The following is a 14,006-nucleotide window of genomic DNA, read 5'->3' on the forward strand; positions in this document are numbered from 1 at the left end:
TTTCCCTGACTTGCCCTCTTTATGACCAACAGAATGTCTTTACTACAGGGCCACTTTCAGAGTATGTGTGGCCTGTAACAGTAACATCACAGATCTACGTGGGCCTTGGAGGAATCACATTCTCGGGCTCGGTGTCATGGGCTCAGTGTTCTAATATCATAAGAATTTTGGAGTTATATTTGAATGTACATTTGTGAGCAAAAAACTTTTTTAACTGACAGACTTTATTTTTATTTATTTATTTTTTTTGTATTATATATCTTATTTGGCTGCAAATTTACTCTTTAACTGGCCATTTGAGACAGCTTCCACCCCTGTGCACTTGATCGTGGCGTGGATCATTGTTTCAGGATAATACTCATCTTTCCTTATTCTCTAAACGTAGCATGCACCATCCCAGCCCTGGCCTTTGCACGTTTCATCCTGTGTTTCCCTCAAGGCCCAGCCAAGATCAGATCTGCCCCCTGAGATTTTTCTCACATCAGCCTACCCCTTCCTCCACTCTGCTTCCATAATGCTCATTATCTACACCAATTATTTGCTGCTTTGTGCATACTGCCTGTGTCAAGACTCACCTTCTGATCTCTGTGCCCTTTTTTCCAACTCAGTTATAATACCTGATGTAAAGGATCTGTCATCTGCCTTTTTATATCTCCACCACTCATCCTGGCACCCTGAATACAATAGTCACACACAGCATGTTTCTTCATTGTGATGTGATGGGAAGGTATGAGCCTGACCACAGTTCAGAAAGCCGTGATGGCCAAGTTGCAAGTGTGATGGCCACCAAGGAAACTTTAACAGTTTCCTGTGAGGATTTAATAGGGGGGATAAGAAAATCAATAGACAAGGCGCGATGTGGTTACTGAACACCTTAAAAAAAAAAAAGACAAATCTAAATCTAAAAACAGAAGAAAAGTTTGGCCTATCTTCTAAAGTTGAACAAATACACACTCTGTTCCACTCCTAGGCATACACCTAACAGACGTGCGTGCCCTGCGTGCCAGGAGACACTTATGAGAATGTTCCTAGCATCATCGTTCATAATAGTAGTCAAACCCTGGACACAACCCAGTGTCCATCAGCAGTAGACGTAATTTTAAAATTGTAGTGTATTCAGACAGTAGAGTACTGGATGGCTGCACAAAAGAGTGAACCACTGCAAACCCACGTGTGTGAATCTGACAAGCACAATGCTAAATGAAAGAATCCAAATACAAAAGGGCGTATGCTGTATAATTCTAATGCGAAGTTCGAGGAAAGTCAAAGCTCAGCTATAGTGTTAAGCGATGCAAATGTAGGTGGTCAAAGTATATGAAAAGCAAGGAAGTGATCGCCGTGAAAGTCCGGATAGTGGTACCGGGGATTCCGGGGAGGTGGTGGTTATTAGTTAGCATAATGACGTGACTGCCTTATTATGCTAACTAAGTTGTCATATATTTGTCTTTGGAAACTTTTCTGTGTATTTGTTATATTTCACGATAAAAAAGGCTAAAAAATGAGGAATCCCTTTATTTAAAAAATGACTAAAGTACATAAGTGATAGAAATGTTAAAGGGATTTCAAGGAAGGAAAAGATATTTTTATCAATATGTAATATTCTTCTCTCTGTTCCATTTGCATATAAAAATCAAAACATTTTATCTCTTTTTCCTATTCTTACATGTGATCTATGCCCACCCACTCCCCCAAAAAATGGACTAGAGGAATATAGATATCAGAATGTTTAACAGTTATATTTATGGAACTAATAATTTTTTTAAATCAGTTTGAAAGTTTTTCTTCAGCGACTAGTATACTTTATTTTACTTGAGGCATATAGTAGAAATGTTTTAGTTTTTAATTAAAATTATGAGTACACTCATTATGAGTGCTAGTTTTTTGTTTGTTTTAGAGTTGGTGAGGATATGGAGAAATGGGAACCCTTGTGCACTGTTACTAGGGTTCTAAAATGGTGCAACCACTGTGGAAAACAGTTGGGAGTTTTCTCAAAAAACAAAAATAGAATTACCTTTTGATCCAGCAATTTCACTTCTACTTTCAAAAGAATCGAAAGCAGGGTCTCAAAGAGAGATTTGCGCACCCTTGTTTGTAGCAGCACCATTCACAGTAGCCGAAAGGTGGATGGATGAATGGATAAACAAAATGCGGTGCACACATACAATGGAATATTATTCAGTCTTAAAAAGGAAGGAAATCTTGTCCCGTGCTGCAGAATGGATGAACCTGGAGGTCATTATGCTGAGTGAAATAAGCCAGTCACAAAAAGACGAATGATTCCATTTATATGAGATATCTAAAGTAGTCAGATTCATAGAAACAGAATGGTGGTTGCCAGGGGTTGGGATACATGGGCAAGAGTTGTTGTTTAATGGGTACAAGGTTTCAGTTTTGAGAGATGAAAAAGTTCTTGAGATCTGTTTCACAACGTCGTGAATGGAGGTATCGCTACTGAATTGTACTCTTAAAATTGGTTAAGATGATAAATTTCAGGTTTTGGTTTTTACTACAGTAAAAGAGAGACAAGGAAAGAAAAAGATACCCTGGGCAGTATGAGTTAGAGGTTATTATAGACTTAGGAGTTAATAGTTTTAAAGCAAATGGAATTTGGAAAATAGATTATACCCCTTCTTTCTCTAAAATAAAGACCCAAGCCTTCTGTGGGTATTTCAGTGATGTGCTATGCAAAGAACCCCAGAGCCAAAGCTTGTGGTTTATTTGTGAGCACTTTCAGGCAATTTGTATTTTTGAGTTCTCTCTGATCTAGCAATGAATTAGCTAAAAAGTAACTTAAGTATACTTTAAACAGTTTAATAGTTCTGAAATAAAAATGTAGCTGCTTTAAATCCTACATGTAGGTAAAAAGTTTGAGAAAATAATTTGTTTATAGCTTAGAAACCCATAGGGATTGAGCATCTGTGTTAAGAGTCACTATTTTGTTATGACTGCAGATTAACACTAGATATATAATAAACAGCCAAAGGGGTTGAATTGCAAACAGTATTTGAAAATAAAGAGAGAAACTATCATTTTGAATGTGGAAAAAATTAAAACTAGATTTATTTCAACTGGAGATTTGCAAGTCTAAAAAGGAAAAATGTACATTTGGAACAAGGTGTCCCAGAAGGTTTATTAATAGAACTTGATACACTCTTACTGGTGCTCTCAAGTACATGTTAGCCTCTCTACATGTAAGCACAGAGGCTAAAAGTTCCCTTGCATTAGCCTAATAGAGTTTTGCATTATTTTTATTTCAAGTAGGATTTAATCAAATAGATTATAGGTGAAAATTCAGAGTGGCCCTCAGAAAGCGAATGTGACATTTCTTACTGTTAACAATTTCTTTAGGAAATATGAAATCATAGAGTTTGCTCTTGTAGAGCATCACAAAAATTAATCTAGTTTCAGAATTATGTATTTGGTATAAATTTTTGCATGTTTATTTTTAAAAGCATTTTCTGTATAAGTGGTAAATGACTTTTGGGGAAATAGGCTTAAAAGAGTAGTTTAAAATAATTGAAATCTCACAAGTTAATTTTTATTGACCAGTAAATAGATTCACGAAACATTCCATTTTGAAATCAGAATTTATATTTCCACCTGGAATCTGCCTAAAAATGCTACTTTTCTAGGCATTGCAGTTCTGATAAAAATTTTTATAATGTATATATGGTTTTATGATAGGGTTCTATATAGGCTTATTAATTATAAACTGTCATAAGTAAAAAATAAAAAACCTAGTCCTTTGAGGAGTGATTAGTTTTACTATCTCCCTTCTAACGATGAAGTTGGTACCATTGTTTTTGCATGCATGACTTCGTATTTTTCCCCAATGTCTAAAGTGCTTCTTCCTTACCAAAACTCACCCCATTCTCTCAGGACTTAAAAATTATCACCTCCTCAGCAAAGCCTTTCCCCACCACTTGCTTAGCCCAGCTATTAGAATTCTAATTGTGTCATACAGTTGTGGCCGTCCCCTAGACAGGAAGCTCCTCTGAGTCAGAGACAGCCCTAAACCGCTCTAAACTTGGCTCTGTCATACAGTATCTTTCATTGACATATATCTTTAGTTTTGTCTGTATATTCACTTACTTACAAACTGCAACTTCAAAATAATTTATTCCCTAAGTTTTTTACAGTAAGAGGAAAATTCTTTAGGCTTCGGTAAGGAACACATTACTTATCTTTTGTGAATAATTCAGTCTTGCATTTCCATCATCTTTCTAATCTGAGTTTTCTTTGTACAAGCCTGTGTAAGATGTAGGAAATCGTGCCGAGCACATAATAATCCAAGTGGCAGGCTTCCTTGGAAGTTTGTTGTGGTTTTTCTTAACTTACTGAATATATACTTGTGCTCTTGTCCTAAAAATAAGTGTGCTTTAGTCAAAGTTCCAATCAGTAGGATTCCGGTTAAACCTAGACTTTGCTGTACTGGGGAAAGGGGAAGTAAGAGGTGAAGAGGCCTGATGATGGCAGGATATTCCACATACTCCTACCTGGGAATTTTGTCACTTTCCAAGTTTATTAGGATCTCCTTCCTATCACCCACTCTGTCCCCATCCCTGATTTCCAGACATGAAAAGGAAATCTGATGGAGGAACCCAGGAATGAAATTTGCATGTACATTTCTGAAGGGGACTGAGTTTTTCTAAACTTTATATAGAGGATGGGTCCCTCCTTCTCACTAGAATCAGTTTTTCTAAGCTGGACCCCTTAACCTTAGTGTGTCCCAAGCACTCCTGTCTCCTTTCCCTATAATTCAAGGGGAGTAGGGGGACACCTGGCAAACAGCATGACCAGACATGTGTGTTCTGTGCATGGGAAACACCTTGGTGTTCCTGTGAACCACCTTGATTTGAATTTAATCCATTTTCACTTTCATCCCTAGGATCTTAAGGGCTTGATGTTTTTCTCCGAACATGTGGGAGGCAGTTTCCTGACTTCACATTGTGGCAAGAGAACTGTCCGTCACTGTGCAACAGAGGCCTTGGAGATCCCAGAGTCAGGGCCTGGGGCCTGGGCAGGGCATTCATTCATCAGCAGATCCTGAACTTGAGCTAGATAAGGGTGCACTTCCTAGACTCTGATCAGAAAGTTGATCATTGACCACTGATGGCCAGTCTGTCCTTGTCCCTAAGCCATTGTTATCACTCTCTAATACAGGCTGATGAGCCAAAATTGAAATGGACAAAACTAAGTAAAACATCTCCCTTCAGGAATAGCTATTAGGACTTTCTCCCAGGCTCTATGTCCCCCCTTTCCTGACTTTTGAAGATAGAAACAAGAGAATCAGCATTTCGATAATTCTTCCAGACAGCTTGCCTAATCCGGGCTGTGAGGCTATCAGGACTGGGGGCTTGTGTCAGCAGCTACTGCTGAATTGAGTGGAAAGACATTGTGAAGTCAGTTGCACAAAGACCCTTTCCCAGAGGCAAACAGGCTAGAAGAAACCATATCACAAAGATAAAGAATCATTAGAATGGAGCCAGACTGAGAATGGAAACAGAATCTTATTTGTCTGCTCCTTTGTTTCTAGTGACAAACAAAAGTAACAAAGGTCATTGGACTCAAAACATATAACCATCAACAGAGGAGACTCTTGGATTTATTTCTGGATCTGTCACTTTGGAGCCCTGATTTCCCTTTCTGAGTAGAGGCAGTTATGAAGATCTGCCATGTCTTCCTCCCTCCCTCTTCACCCCAATGGCATTGCCACCTCTCCTCTGTTTATCCTCTCCTCTGTTCCCACTGCCATCTCTTGATTCAGGCTCTCATCTCCTGTCGCCTGGACCTCTGCACTAGCTTCCCAGCTCTTCCTCTCCTAGGGCCGGCTTCCCCATCCACCCTGGTCCAGATGGATCGCATTGCTTTCCAAGTAATCCTCCAAAACCACACTCAGGTCCTGGTCACTGCTCTGTTCACTGACACTTAGTGGCTCCAGAGTCAGGCTCGGTAGCTGTCCATAAACCTGCCTGTCAAGCTTTGTTTCACATCACTCCTTATCTATTCCCTGTTTTCCAGATACCCTGCACACCAGCTGGTCGCTGGGTACCCTTGTGCTTCTCTGCCTCCATGCCTATTCTTCTGTTATTTCCTCTGCCCCGAATGCCCCTCCTCCCACATTCACATGCCTGAATCCTACCTAGTGTTTACAGACCACCCAGTTGCCACCTCCTCCTTGAAGCCTTTCTTGATGCCCCCATTTGAAATAGTTTCTCCCTTCCCTGGACTCCCATAAATTACATTTATTTGCATACTTTGCATGATAATTATCACTTCTACCTTATCTTATTATTTTTGTAGATGTTTTATCTCCATGCCTACGTTATAAATACCTTGGTGCAGAGTCTCGGTTCTTTTTCATATCTATCTTCTATGACACTAGTTTTCATTAGATAGCCATCAAATATATTTTTTTTAAGCCACAGAGTACCCTGATTAGATTTTATCATTGCTTACTACCTCTCACTACCCAGGGGCTCCTCAGAGAGATCAGTGCGTGGGGAGTTTAAATGTTTCTCTTGCTTGGCCAGGTTTCTGAATAATTCCCTCCGCCTAGCGTGCTTTCCCACCTCTCCTCTCTCCTTCAGGGTTACCCAGACCCACCATCTCGTCAGCCTCTCCTGACTGCCCTTGCCCACAGAGTCTGTCTCTCTCCTAAGCCACCATAGCTTTGGCAGGGGGTACCGTTCCTCACTCAGCAAAGCCTTGCCTGGAACTGGAGGTGGCACGCTCATAGAGCCTGCCTTCAACACATTTATGTCCAGTAGCAACTGAAAACCATATACAAACCGATATCCAATCCAGGCACCTTCTGTGAAATGTACAGGCAAATGCCTGTGAGTGGCTAGGCAGGAAGGCTCCAAGCACTGGAGAGGACCATGAAAGACTTTCTGGAGGAGGGGAAGCATTCGAACCAACTCTGTAGGAAATGACAATGTCGGGGGAAAGACATCTTAGCTATCTTGAAAAAGGCATGGAGGTAGGAATCGCCTGGAGTGTGCAAAGGACTTTGGGAAGTTTGTTTTGGCAGTGGCTGATGGTTCGTGTAAAGGAGAGGAAGCACATGAAGCTAGGAGGCCACATGGATCCATTTGTGCACATCCTAGAATCCATCTAAATAGGTACCAGCAATTAGTATCACATCTTCTAACACTAGGTTACATTGAAGAATTGCTGTTTAGTGAATTTTTTTCATTCATCCGAGCTCTCCATGTAATTGTTAAGATTATTTAAGGGCAGGGACCATATTTTGAAAGAATAACTCTATAACTTAAATTTATTCTCATTGAGTTATCTTAAAAGTAGAGCAAAAAGTTCTTACCTGTTTGATAATATTGCAGGTTAATATTTAGGGATAAAATTATGTAATGTTTAGGATTGACACCAAAATAATTCAGAGGGAGGAAGTTTGAGGTAAGTGAAACAGGAATGACCTTGAGATGATGACTTGTAGCTGGTTGATAGGCATCCTGTTCCCTCCGCTTTCGTGTATGTGAGCAGTTTTCCCTAATAGAACGTTGAGGGAAGCGTTGGGCCTTCAGTGGTACTGAGTTAGCCTTCAACTTGGGGTCCCAGCTCGTCACCCTCACATTACAACGCTGGGTGGCAGCCACCTGTGCCCCACGTTGCATTGCTACAGCCCTGACCACCAGAACAGCCAGGAAAACAGCCTGAGTCAGCCATTTGGTTGGGTCCTTGGTATAGTCACAGCAAATGATACGCACCTATCAGCCAGATCGCTAAGAAGACCATTGTTTCGTATCCACCATTGTGTTAAAATGCCATATTTGTTAAAGCATCAGTTATAATTAAAATGTAAATATTAATACAAAGAAAGGAAGGATACGTGGGTCAACAGGTCACCTTGCATGAGGGACTTAATCAGAAGTTTTATCTTAACACATCTTTCTTCATCAGAAGGTGTTTTGTGTGTTCACTAGAATGGAGAAACCATGGAAGATGTATCAACAATATAAATTACTCTTGTACTAAGCACAACCTTTTCTCTTCCTTAATCTGCTTCTTTTGAAAGTAAAGCAGTATTTTCAAAGCCCCAGAACTCAGATGTCATTCCTTTCATGCTGAGCATACAATAGCTCTCTTTAAGGGAAGTGTATAGTTTTCACCTTGTTTTATTTATCCCAAATTTTGATTTTTTAAAAATAAAACATATGTTCTACATTCTTTTTTCTAAATAAACCCCAAGTATAAAAGAGTGTTTCATTTATTTGTCTCCTATATCCAAATCCTAAAATATAATATGTTGATTATTTAAGTTTAGAGTTTTCCTTAGAAATATCTTTTTAAAATGTTTGGTGGATATATTTAAGGTAAATATCAGTTTTATTTAATTTTCGTGCTTGCAGTGTATAACAGATTTAGTTGTCCACGATTAGTCCCTGAAAGTAAATCAAGAGATAAGCAAAGTATCTTTTTTATTGGAATATGTAAATTTGGAATTAGAGCCAGTGTTATTAAATACAGGACTCCTTCCTCTTGAACCACTGTCATGTGTTAGAAATGACTGTAGATCTTCAAATGCTTCACCTACAGATGTTTTACTTGCCTAGGACATTGATTTGGAAAAAAAAAAATATGGTGGAGACCAAAATGGAGAAAGGAATCTCTCTATTTCCCAGTTTTCCTTTGGCTGTGACCTTTGCCACAGGGCAGGAGATAGGCTCTTTTAGGGTCCTCTGCTTGGACGAGGCAGGGCGAAGTGCTGACCAAACTGGCCAGCAGCCCCGCCTGGCCCTCGTTGGGCCCCCAGCCCCTCTTGAGTCCCTGAGCATTGCAGCCAGTCTTCAGCATCGGTTCTCCATCACAGTCAGAGCAGGCCTCATCATCATAATGGTTTACAGGTGAGGTAACTTAAGTTCCCTCAAAGAGGTACTGTTATTTGTCCAAGTTCCTTAGTGTCAGAGCCAGGTCTAAAATTCAGACATTCTGAACTTTCCCTCTGTTGTTTTTTTTTTTTTAACGCCTACAGCATCCAATCTTTCTAGGTGGTCTCCCATAAGTACTAACCAGGCCCGACCCTGCTTAGCTTCCGAGACCAAATGGGATCAGGCACGTTCAGGGTGGCATGGCAGTAAACTCCCTCCGTTTTTGTTCTGTTATACCATTCAAGCCTCGATGGGAGAGATACATCATAGTCTTAAAGTTTATGGTTCCTTATCACAGTGTTTATTTCATTTTCAAATAATCGTAAGCATGACCATTGCCATCAAGAGCATTAAGTACCAACTGCCTGCCTTCTGCAACCTCCAGTTTGTCTAAGCCGGAAAATGAAAAGGGACAAGAGTCAGAATGTCCTGCCTGGCCCAGCCTTGGCTTTCAGACTGTGAATGACATAGGACATGGTGGCTCCCAGCATTTGCAGTTATACAATCTCTGCCCATATCCGCAGCATACAGAGCCACTGCTGCAGAGAAAACAGAAACGAGCGTGACTCCCGGCTTCCTTGCCTTGCCGTTTCTGACATCATTGTGCAGGTCTGTGACCCTGCCTGACCCAGTACCTGAGCGAGGCCCGGGAGAGGCCCGGGGCTTCAGGAGCAGGCCTTTGAATCCAGGGAGATTCACTTTTCGGTGGTACCCTGGTCTCGTTGGCTAGGATCACTGCTTTGCCACCTCTGAACACACTCTTTTAAACCCGCTTGCAGCGTTTTCCCTTATTCATAAAGTTGTAAAATGTTCCCTTCATAAGAAAATTATGAAAAAAAGTTGAAATCACACCGATTTATACTAGTGTAGTTAAATTTCTAACCTGCCCTCAGGCCAGTACAATACTCCATTTTAGACATGACAGGCCAATTTTTAAAATTCTAACACACTAAGGAATGAAACTTAAAACCTGTGCCTTTTTGTACAGGATTCATGAATGGTAAAGAATAGGCTTTTATAAATGGAAGATTTGATCTTTGTTTCAACTTACAGATATTAATATCTTCACATTCATTAGCTTCCTGTGAATATCTCCTTCAGTGGCATGCCATCTGAGATGTAGGTCATCATATTTGATTTGTGATCACATCACAAATCATTGTTATTGTAGGCCTCAATTTCCCCAGATGCCAAATGAGAGAGGTATCTTAGACGCTGTCTAAATCTTTCTGACTGCAGTGTGCTGGGATGCCTTTGCAAGTCTGCAGTCTGTCCTTCCCAATTCCCGAGAACCTTTACACCCACATATGGCTCCTCCAAAACTGAAGTTCTTTTTATCTGTGGTCATTCTTTCCCTTCTGCCTTCCTGAATCATAGGATATTTTGGGCCCAAGAATTTGCATTTCTAATAGGCGCCTACCCAGGTGATTCTGTGGTCTCATTTCTCTAACATGACTTTTGGATGGAGAAAGAGGATGGATGTAGTTTGTTGGGGAAAATGTCACACACACACACACACACACACACACACACACACACACACACACATCACCATTATCTCTACCACCTAAGTCGTTTTAATAAACTTTAGTACCTCTCTTACCTCCTTCACCGTCTCCTCTCCAATGCCTAAAGAATCCAGGGAAATTAAAGTACAATTCAAATTAAATTGTACAATTAAATTACAATTCAAACTCGGGCCCTGGTCCACCTTTAGAACCCAGCCCCCACTGCCTACTCCCATGTTCCTTTGCCTGCCTTCTGCCTCCCTCCCGCCCCGAACCTTCTCTTCATTCCTGCCTAGCTTGTCCTCTTTACCACTTTTCTACCTCCCTACAGCCTACATCCCGCTGCCTCCGTGAAGACTGTCCCAGAAATGACAGATTTATTGACCTCTTCCTGCTGGAATCTCTCCAGTAGTTCACTCTCTGTATTGCTCTTCTTGGTATTCAACAATGGGATTGCTATTTAAATGTTTAGTTAGTGCGTTTATATTTTGTCTCCTCACTAGATTTTCAGCTCCTTGAGAACAGGAACTTTGCTTTATACTCGCCATACCCCACAGTGTTTTCCACGTAACAGATCGGTCAGTTGATTAAGATGGAGTGAGGATGGAGGGGGAAGAAGTCTGGTGACTGGGGGACCATGGTGTCCTTCATGCAACAGAGTACGTAAAGGAAATGTGGGCTTTGGTTCTTTCGTGTACTCGTGTATTTTGGAATTTTTAAATCTTAAATTTTCAAAATTAAAACTTTTGAAAATTTAAGTCTCAGTCACTTTTTTTGAACTATAAAATAAAACGTATCCTATATTCCTTAGCCGAGGTATTTTAGACAGATCTTTTGGTTGTGCTGCTGTGATTACAACACAGCAGGTATAAATTCCAAATTATATACATCTGTGATGGTCCAAATTAGAGGGAGGGATATCATACCATTCAATTATTTTAGCTTTATAGGTTAATATGTAGTAGGGTAGGTTTCACTTCATCATTTTTCTTTTTTGGTCCTAGTTCTCAAATCACGTCACTCTAGTGCTAGTGTTTTTCTCACCACCGCCCCACCCCCGCCCCAGCGGCCTACCCAGCCACCACTTTGCTCTGTCTTTGCTTCTTCCTGTTCATGTTTTCCCTGAGAAAAATTAGACAAGCTGCTTCGATTAGTTCTTTCTGATGCATTCTTGCTTATCTCCTATCTTGAGGTTTTGAACCAATCGAATGTTTCACAATTGATATTTATTTTACGAATCAAAAGAACACACCAAGATAGTATCTTACAATGTGATACATAACACCAAATCAAGTTTTTGACTTTTTTAATAATATGTTTACTGACTTTAAGGGGATAAAAACAACTAAATTATCAATAGCATTTTTTTTTTTAATTTTTAGAAAGTATCAACTACTTTTCCAAAGAAAATAAGCCTGACTTTGAAGGAGTTTTAGAAGGAAATGATGTATATATTTTCACTATATTAGAACAATTTCTTTAAAAAGCAAACTTATTCACTAATTATTTAATGTGAATTCCGGTTAACTTGGTGTACTTTATGACTATGCAGGACTTTTTTGTGGTTTTATTTGTGCATTTGTACCTTCTTTTTAGAAGGGTAGGAGTGAATATGTGGGGGTGTTCAATTCCTTCTAGTACTGACAGTCTGTCATTCCACGATGTCTTAGAATTAAGGCTCAGGAAAGTAATACGGATTTTTCTAGCTGACCTAGACCTGGACCTGTGAAGCAGGAGCATCCTGTCTACTAGCATGCTCTATCTCACATTTATACGATTTTGGAACTTCGCTAACATGACCGTCCTTAAATGGAATTCAAGGTAAACCCACTTCGTACTCTGCTCGTAAGCACATAGTATTATTAGGACTCATTTAGAGCATTCTTTTTCTGTTCCCTTTCCTCTAGATGTCCTAATTCTCTCTGTTAGTCCTAATGATCGTGAGGAAGTAACCAAATCTCATTATGTGCTTTTAATTCATTGACAGCACACGTTGTCAATGAATTAACCACGGGGCCAGGACTGTTGTTGCATGTGACAGGAAGTCACAGGTTTGGTTCGCCCACTCATGGATAATGCTTGGATCAATGGGAAGTACAGCCATAGGCAGTACTAAGACTGAACTTCAGGTTATAAAATGCTTGCCATTAGGATCGTGGGATTTAAGTAGGATTTTCTCAAAGTAGATTGAAGAAAATGTCATTGGCTTAGCAACCACAGGATTTTTACATAACAGTTGGAATAGATTGTCCTTTCCATAAACAGAGGAAAAATATCCTCCTATATAATAGATGCATGGCAATACTGGTTATCAGAGCTAAGTTTTAACTTCTTGCTAAGGAATAATTAAGATGTGACTTTAAGAACAGGTAATGCCCCTTGAAGTCTTGAAAAACTCACATTTGCTTATAACTTAAATCCTAAAAATGTTCAAAGAAGATAACTCTTAAGAAATTAAAGACAACTTTTTATCTCCATATTTGTCTTAGTCGAAGTTTTCTTTCTCTCTGACATAATCTGGCAAAGGCTGTGTTCTCACCTGATGTAATCACCTGGCTTCTCCTTTGCTCACTTGCACACCTATTGGGGCCAGGGCGTTCCAGAGAAGACTCTTGTCTGCCCTTGACCCCACAGCCTCTGCATTTCATCATCCACATGTTAACTTCCAGCGTGTGTATCTCAGACACGGCAAAGATCCTTGTTTTGCCAGAATCTGTCTAAACATGATTCAGAATCGTTCTCCAAATCCATAGTTCCTGTTCCCCTAGTTCACATATTACTCTGAACAAAATAATAGTGTAAAGAGAGATCATCACAGACACAATCGTTAACAGTTAACTGTTACATTTTGAGGCCATATATGTCTCCCTTTTAAGCCATATTGCAGTCTTGACAAGAGTAGAAAGTAAAGGACTCATTAAAAATGGAACTTGTCTCAGTTTAGATATTATGCATCAGTCTAGACCATGACTATCTATAATCCATACCCGTTAATGAGTTTGCTTCGTTTTGCGTAATTAGATATATACTGACGTATAAAATATGGCAGTAACCGTCTTTATTAACATTATCTGTTCTCTGTGAGCCAACTTTTCCTAGGTAAGCAAAACTATGACAATGTTAGAATAGTGGTAAGCCAGGAGAGCAGGCAGTTTGAGAAGTAAATTGATCTGTTAGATTGGAGATATTGTCCCCCAAATCTCGGTACATCAGCTCAGTTGCTTCTCAAAGTGACATGAGCGTAATTTGGTTCATTTTGTCCCAAATAAATCTGGGCAGTTATTCCACTAACTCCACTGGTATGCAGGACCCAGTTTCCCAAACTCTTTTAGTTGCCCCTCCCCTTTTGAGTTTTTCCACAAATAATTTTTACCCCTTTGTTCATTTATTCCTTCATTCATTCACAGCAAATATCTCTTAAGCCCCTGGCAATATTCTAAACACTAGAGGCACATCAGTAGGGGAAAAAAATCCCTGCCCTCATGGAGCTTATATTCTACTTAGAATTTTATCTGGTGGTAATGCATTTATTTTCTGAGATCTCACTCTCTTGGCTCTCTGGGTCCTGTTCAGAATGATGAGCCCCACTGCAGAAAGACACATAATTCCA

The 14,006-nt window shown here is 39.9% G+C and overlaps 1 protein-coding gene and 1 pseudogene across 8 annotated transcripts in view; one reads left to right on the top strand and one right to left on the bottom strand.

Moving 5' to 3' along the window:
* DYM (dymeclin) overlaps positions 1-14,006 on the top strand; it is a 261,639-nt gene that overhangs the window by 236,998 nt on the left and 10,635 nt on the right. The gene's annotated exons all lie outside the window — the stretch shown is intronic.
* On the bottom strand, positions 8,984-9,100 carry LOC112469419 (annotated as a pseudogene).

The sequence above is a fragment of the Pteropus alecto genome, unplaced genomic scaffold (genome assembly GCF_000325575.1).
Source record: "Pteropus alecto unplaced genomic scaffold, ASM32557v1 scaffold146, whole genome shotgun sequence".
NCBI lineage: Eukaryota > Metazoa > Chordata > Mammalia > Chiroptera > Pteropodidae > Pteropus > Pteropus alecto.